Source organism: Parasteatoda tepidariorum, chromosome 8, assembly GCF_043381705.1.
Source record: "Parasteatoda tepidariorum isolate YZ-2023 chromosome 8, CAS_Ptep_4.0, whole genome shotgun sequence".
Taxonomy (NCBI): domain Eukaryota; kingdom Metazoa; phylum Arthropoda; class Arachnida; order Araneae; family Theridiidae; genus Parasteatoda; species Parasteatoda tepidariorum.
Genome location: NC_092211.1, coordinates 84,917,841 through 84,925,766, shown reverse-complemented (window position 1 = coordinate 84,925,766; position 7,926 = coordinate 84,917,841). Strand labels below are relative to the sequence as shown.

Genomic DNA, 7,926 nt, shown 5'->3' with positions numbered 1-7,926 from the left:
TGCATAGCTGCCTACTTTTAAGCATTTTGTAGGAGTTTTTTTTCCCCAGAGGAACTAGAATACTAAGAAAACTTGCATAATTTGTATTTACTTAATTCAGCTAGCATCAAAAAATAGAGCTCAATTAACGTCAAATCTTTTATAAAGTTGCTTGAGTTATTTATCCAATGTAGTTGTCGAATTAATTTAAAATTACGTTTACTGAAAGAACAATCGAATAAGAAGAAAATAAATTAGCTCCCACTGAAAAAAATCGTAAAATGTTGCAAATAAGGAAGGGGAATATAATTTAAGCCCTTTGCTTAAAAACGAATATATCATGCCTCCGCATACAAAATGCTACAGGTTGAAAAATAATTGTATATTTTATTTGGAATTACTTTACATCCAAATAACAAATGAAAATGACAAAACTCAACTTTTTTTCTATTTCAAATGCATTTGCACATAGCCTGATGAGAATTTGTTTCTGAGAAATTTGTTTTAGTTTATTTTAAGAAGAAGCCATCATACTTTAATCTCTTCTTTCACAATTCACCTGAAAGAGAAAAAGAAAAATAACTAAAATAAAATATTTGTAAGAAATATTTAATATATGTATATGAGAATAAAGATCAAATAACTGAGAGGTGTATTCTAGAACAATCACAAATTATTAGGAAAAAACAAAGGTTCTAAAATTCTATATTAATTGTTAAAATTTAAAATTGGCTTTTTTTATCTAGCCATTTTCAATTACATGCAATTAAAGAGTGTTTCTTTACTGCTGTTTCTCGAAATTTTTACCGTTTTTTAATTAAACTTGGTCCAGAAGGTATTTATATATATTTGGAAAATCTAGGAGAGATTGCGGTCAACGACGATCGGGATAAAAAGTACAGTACTCTCTCTGCGATTCCAGGTATTATACAGTGGCAGTACTGCAATGTATAACTTCAATGTGAAAGCTAAGTCATGCGAGTATCAAGGGTAAAACATTGCTATTTTACCTTTCGATAATTAACCGAACTATTATTTACTTTGTTACCATATGAACCATTATTTACCATAATTTAATTCGTGTTATCGTTCCGGCGAAAAAAAATCTTTGCTTTGTCTTGACTTTGTTTAGATTTTATTGCCAGTACTTTGTGTTTTAATCAGTTACATTATACTGACATGAATATAGATTTGAAATCAACTCTCAGATATTGCACCATTATCTTCCCTGTCAAATGTGGATACTTTAATATAAAATAGGAATTTCAAAAGGTCATATTTTTATTATTATTACTTTAGAATCATTAACGATGTTTATAATTCTAAAAAAAATAAAGGTAACACTGAACTGAAAATAGGAATATTTTTCTTTTTACTCTAATTAAATTTACTAAATCTATCTTTGCAAGGGCAATTTCCTCATATTTGAAACAATGGTCAATTATACTTGCAAACGAGGTGAGTCCTAAATTAGTTAAGCTCAATTAAAAGCAATTTGTTTTTTCCTTATCCATTTAGCGAAAGGAAGTTAGTTAAATTTATTTCACAATCTGCGAGCGAAACTGTTACTACCTAAGATGTTTAATGTGCCGTTTTAAATATTTGAATTGTGTGATAAATTATCATCATTATATTCATATAATATACACTGAGTTTCTAAACAAAAGGAAACTTTTTCTCCTCCTGTAAAAGACGTGGAAAAAAACTTACGTCTGAACGTCTATTTAGAAAGCTTTCGGAAAGGGTTCATGCAAAAATATTGTAATAATAATGAGGGAAAAAGGCATAAATCTATTTTCTTTTAATAAAAACATTTCTAAAAAATAAAATTTATTAAAATGAAATAACCCCACACAATGGCTTGAAAAGCTTTGGAACAGCTCGCGCCAGCGGTAGCCAAATTGTGTTCTGTACAACACTGGGACTCCGTTTCGATCCAACCTATAATTCATTCTTTTGAAATTATTTCAAGAAAAATTTCGATGAAATAGAAATGAAGTATTTTTGAAAGAAAAGAAAATATTTCTAATAACATTACATTGAATAAATTATGAAAAGAACAAACATTTATAAAATATTGCATTAGTATTTCTTATTGCACTTTTCAAATTAAAATAAGATAACTAAATTCTTCAATGGAAAAATATGTTTCCCTAATAGCCCTTCTCAACGTTTATAGTTCTTTTAAGTTTTTATTTTAAAAAAATATCGTTATTCGGCCTATTTTATTCATTTTCAGCTTATTTATACACACAAAAACTAAATCCATTACTAAACTAGATACAGTACAAGGAATGCAAATTTAACTGACGGACATGACACCTAAATTAAGATTATTAATGATGAAAAATCTCTTCTAAATAAATATTTTAAAAATAGTATTTCAAAGGTTATAACGAGATATAATTATAACTTTTATAGTAATACAATCACGAGATCTGGCCCGCCGTCCTCACTGACAAGCAGTCTCTCTTTTCATTTAGTGATTGTCAGATAGTAGGTTATCTTAAGACTGTTTTTCGAAATCTCTGTAGTTGCATGTAATAATGAGTTTTTGCGAATAATATGCTATTTTCATAACTGATATGCGTTTGCAACAATTACTCAGGGCAGTTAGATTAAGTTTAACCAATCTTTAGCCAGCCTTCTATGTTTATTCTGAAAGTGGTGCAAAACGTCAGAATGGAGAAAAGCTACAGTTTCGTGAAAGTAAAAAAACTTTAGTGGTCTATTTTTTTAATATTAAAAAACTAACCCCAATGCTGCATTATCGGATGGGTAATAAAAATTTGTAATAAAATGGGAATAAAACATTGATTTTGATTAGTTTCTTCTAGGAGGAAAAATGTCGCCAAATTGGCAATTTTTTAATAAGTTCAATAACTTTTAAAATAATTTTGTAATTTGTCCGTTCTAAAGTCCAGATAATTCTTTAAAGAAGGATGGCATTTACAGTTTAAAATATTTGGCTTCAAATTCATTGACTTAATTGGTACTTGAACTGTGGCTTTTTTATTTTTCTTGACGAAAGAGGTTCGAAAAACCATGTTAAAGCAGGTAAGGTTCTGTAGATAGAACCTAGTCCAGACACAGGTAATACAGATTCGAATCTCAAAGATGGACGTCTCTTTTCCATATATTCTATGACTTGCATCATCCACAAATTTGACAAGAATACCTCAAGTGACAGACAGATCATGGGCTCCATCGCTATCGAACTAACCAGTAGAGGCTTTCGTAATTTTTTCTCTTCATATAAAATGAATGCAAGAGAGCGTTCAGTTAAAAAAAAAGTCTACAAAGAAGAGAAGACGAGTAAGTCGACTGGGATTTGGCTCTTTTACTTAATTTTGTTGGGCTACCCAATTTTATTTATATGGCTACCCAAAACTAATGTTGTCCAACCGATTGTAAACTACTTTATAATTATATGGAAGTCCATATAAACTCAAACAGAAAATTAACGTAGGACAAAATGAGAATAGAGGCTTTAAGTCACGTTTTAAAATGTACTTCTTTTAAATTTTTATTTTGTTAGGTATTTAATAGTGCATGTAAATTTAAAAAGGAATGATTTATAGTATATCTTTTCTAAAAAATATAAGCATTACCAATTCAAATAAATCTACCAATGGTAGACTCCTGCGTATGGATAATGTGCATAGGGTAACGGGACAGCTGGTACTCCTGGTACACCCTGATACACTTTGCCTGTGACAGCGCTGGAGACTTGGCCTGTGGTGTAGTCGTAATAATTACCTACATGATCTTTAAAACCGCCTGAAACTGGCAGTTGGGCAAATGCTATGGACAGCATGGCAAACAAGACAACGAGGCACACCTATAAATAAAGAAAACAGGAATATTAAAAATTATCGAAAATAATCCTTAGCCTATACAAAAATCAAGGAGTACAAGCAAAAGCGAAGAATTAAACACTTAAATAAATAAAACTCATTTTATTAAGTATCAAAATTTTAAAGACTTAGACTGAAGTTGTGTACAGAGTCTCTTCACTCTTTCATGTGTAATAGAGCCCGTGGGCAACTAATACAATAACAGTATAAGCGGTCATCGTGATACAGAATGGTCAGAGAAATACAGCAGCAACAGTAGACTTGAGTTTATACTGCTGTCCTACTTCTAGCTATGTTAGGAGTTAGTAATTGGTGGAATACTCCCGAGGGGAGAAGTTTTCCTAGTCCTAGTGTTTTGATTTTATTGGGCACCTGGGTCGCGAAGCGACCCCTATCCCATTCAGGTAGAAGTTTTAAGTTTATCGCAAAATTGATATGTTGAAATATAAATTAAAATAAAAGGTGGTATTAAAATGCTTTGTTTTTGTTTACCTATATTAGAATTGTTTAAAATGTTTTTTACAATCTTCAATACTGCAAAAATAGCCATACATTTTAAAATATTACGTAAGGATAATTTAGGACAAAGTTTAAATTTCGTAGTTCCATTATTAATGTATAGTTAAAAAAAAACTTTTGAATCGTATTCTATCATTATTAGTCGCATGTCTCCTCACTTAGGGTAATGCTTTCATAAAACTAAAAGTGAAAATAAAGTTCAGCTTGTTTCTGATTAGATTAGGACAATTTAAAGAAAATTTATATTAAAATAAATATTGCTAGATGGGACTTCTTTTTAATAAATAAAAAATTATAAATTGAGTATGGGAAAATAAATGTATAAATAACATATCTGCAATCGTCTCTCGATTTGTCAGAATATTTTTCTCAAACGTCTGTAGTAGTGTTAAATTTTATTCATTAGCACTTTATCATTGATTGAATAAATTAGATTAAAAATCGTTTTGTCCACTACACAATTTTTAAATGCGAGCAAATTTAAACAAATTAAATTTACTCCTTATTTGATATTTCACCAGTTTTATAGTGAGAATCTCCGAGGTATATGTATATGCCTCACTTTTTATAGATTCAGGGGGCTGCCAACTTTCTACGCTTTTTAGGAAAATTTCTTCTAGTTGTAGCTAAGTTCAAATTTTAATGTATGAATCTTGGTTTTGTAAATTTAATTTAAATATTCTTTCCACACCATTACGTTCAAGTGATACCAGAGTTCATATAAAATACCACTCAGAATAGCTTTATCGTGATGAGACTTTTAAAGTTTTGGCAAAATTACCAAAAAATTTGAAAACCTTGATTTTACTTGTTTACTACTCTATAAATAATTTTTTAAAAGGCGTTGTTGTTGGCAGCCCTGTATATTGTGTATTTTATTTTTTATAAATATTTAAATTATTTATATGTCATGGTGCTTAAAATTATTATGAAGTAATATTATTGAATCTTTATAAGATGTGATCCCCCTTTTTTAAAAAATAAAAATTCTAAATTATTGATATTATGAATGTAAAGTATTTTTCGGGATATGACAAACACTTTAAGTTTTTTTTTTTTCTAAAATGAAGAAAAATTTTCTGACCTTTCCAATTAAGTTTGTGTACATTGTATTTCAGATAATATTGTGTACATGGTATAGTACATAATATGTTACATAGTATTACACATAGTATCTTGTACATAATATTAGTCAGCAAATAAAATTCAGAATTTGAATTTTTATCGAATAATGAAACTTATTTTTATTGACAGACGTAGAATTTGTTCGTTACAAAATGATACTGAAATAATTGTAATCATGCATGATGAATTTATATTTATTAGATTACTTTTAAATATTATCGACCATAAGTTAAAAAAAGGAATAAGAAATGTGAAATTATTACCTGATAGAAAACTTCATACGCTTCAAAAATATACAAAATTGAACTTGTGATATTTACATAATTGATATCAAATTTGCTTATTTTTGAAGTGTATGAAGTTTCCTATCAGATAATATCTTACTGTACTGGTAATTCTAGTTTCTTGGGATTAATTTTTAATGTAAAATTAATTTTAATTTTAATGCAATCTTTGAAAACCAAATTTACTTCCCCTGAAATTTTGAGTCAGCGTAGCCAGAACCGGGTATGATCGCAGTTTTCCTGACTAATGTTTTGGAATTACAGGTTTTGAAAGCATGCGAATTAATGTTTTGGATCACAACTTATAATAGTCGATGATATACTTTTTTACTGCTGAATTTTCGACTGTCGATCATTTAGTCCTCAAATATGCCAACTGCTTCGCTTTCTGTAAAAGTTTTAATAAATGGATAGCGAATTTTATTGTAAAACCTGTCAATTAAGGATAATTATGCTTACTGCTTATAAGAGTAAACATGAGGTTAATCATCACCTCTCCACCCGGTATTTTATTAGTAGTCTGCGCACCCTATTTAAAAACTGAACAGTTGTGAGCATGAACCCAAATTTTATTTTAAAAGTAATTGAGAGAAATTTATCATATATATTTGAGAATTGAATGTGCAGTGGTTGACAAATGAATAAGACAAACCAATGATATTCATAAATTAAAAAATTTTTTAGACATATATTTGCTACCACTTTCTTATTTTTACTAGATTTTCCTTTCAATGGCTCTTTCGTAAACTAGCATATACATTTTTAGTTGTCTGATCGAACAATCTATAAGAAACCGTGTGGAGGCTTTCAGTTATAGAAGGCGTTGGATAATTCGAGTAAATTTTTAACTTATATTATTATCGTTACTAAAATGATTTGAAGAAATAAATGCAATATCGAACACACAAAAATAGTTTTATTTATATAGGCAGATGCCAACTTGCTCCGGGCAGCGAATAAAGATTTTCAACTGGTAGTTTATTAATTATGATTCTTGGTTTAATAAATTCAATTTAGTAGATTTTTGTACACCACTATTTCTAAACAATTCGTAGGCCACTAACTCACCACTTTTATCAGTTATGTCATGCTAAACTTTTTAAAAACTATCTAAATCTGTCTAATATTTGCAAATTTAGTTTGTAGTTGTTTATCCTATGGCAAGACGAGCAAGCCATGTAAAACTAGCGTGGCATTCAACGTGTTAATGCATGCGTTATTATAAAGGTAAATTTCAAGGTATCTGCGTTACGGCGCCTGCCTCTTCAAATAAGTTCGAGTTTAAAGTACAATAATGTGAATTATTTTCAAAGAAAAAAAGAAATTTCCAAATAATATAATATAATATTTACAAGAGCGAAAAAAAAATATTTACAAGTAGCGGAACCGATTGAGATATCAAAATCAATGACTAATACGGGAGTAGACTACATCATTCCTCTGCCTCCCTTGCCCCCCTATCAGTACCATCATCGCAGGTGCACAGAAAGACCACTCATCTACTGAGAATTAAATCGGGAACGAAAAACTGAAAACGATTCGCACTATTTACAATGGAATTTTGAGAGTGTGCTTTTAGGAATTTGAATTTTATGCAATTAAGTTGCATTTTATATGATGCTTCTAATTTTTGATACGTAGTGGTGAAAAAATTATTTAAAATGAAAATCTCTGCACTAGAAAATATTTTTTTTTTTACAAAGCGGATCAAGTTGGAATCTCTGGGTCATTTTAGCAATTTTTTAATATATAGATTTTAATAAATAGTGGCTAATAATTTTGTCCTGTGTGTACCAATATTACGATCGAGCATTTAACAGCTTTTTTCAGAGAAGGAAGAAATTCATGAAAAACTTACCACTTTATTCATGATTAAATCGGATGAAATGTAAAAACGGTTCTAAAAATCTGCAATAAATCAGATGATTATCGTAATGCCGAAACGATACATCTTTATATAGAGATGCTTTGTCCTTGCCCCACCCGAGACCATCCTTATTCAAATGAACAACGGATGATTAACTAAACCTGTAATTTTCAGATTCAGTATAAAGTTGAAATGGGAAATGAGACGATAATTTTGAAGGCCGAGTCCATCAGAACTTAAAATCATTATTTTATTCATTATTTAAGAAAGCAGTGTTGATGTTGTTTTATTTACT

At 29.5% G+C, this 7,926-nt stretch overlaps 1 long non-coding RNA gene across 1 annotated transcript; it reads right to left on the bottom strand.

Annotated features, from left to right (window-relative positions):
• Positions 1 to 346: 346 nt before the first annotated feature.
• Positions 347 to 7,783, bottom strand: LOC107448081 (uncharacterized). Its single transcript, XR_001584620.3, has 3 exons — positions 7,623 to 7,783; positions 3,591 to 3,820; positions 347 to 538 (listed from the first exon to the last, which is right to left on the bottom strand). It is a non-coding gene; the product is annotated as an uncharacterized lncRNA (long non-coding RNA).
• Between the last annotated feature and the right edge of the window lie 143 nt (positions 7,784 to 7,926).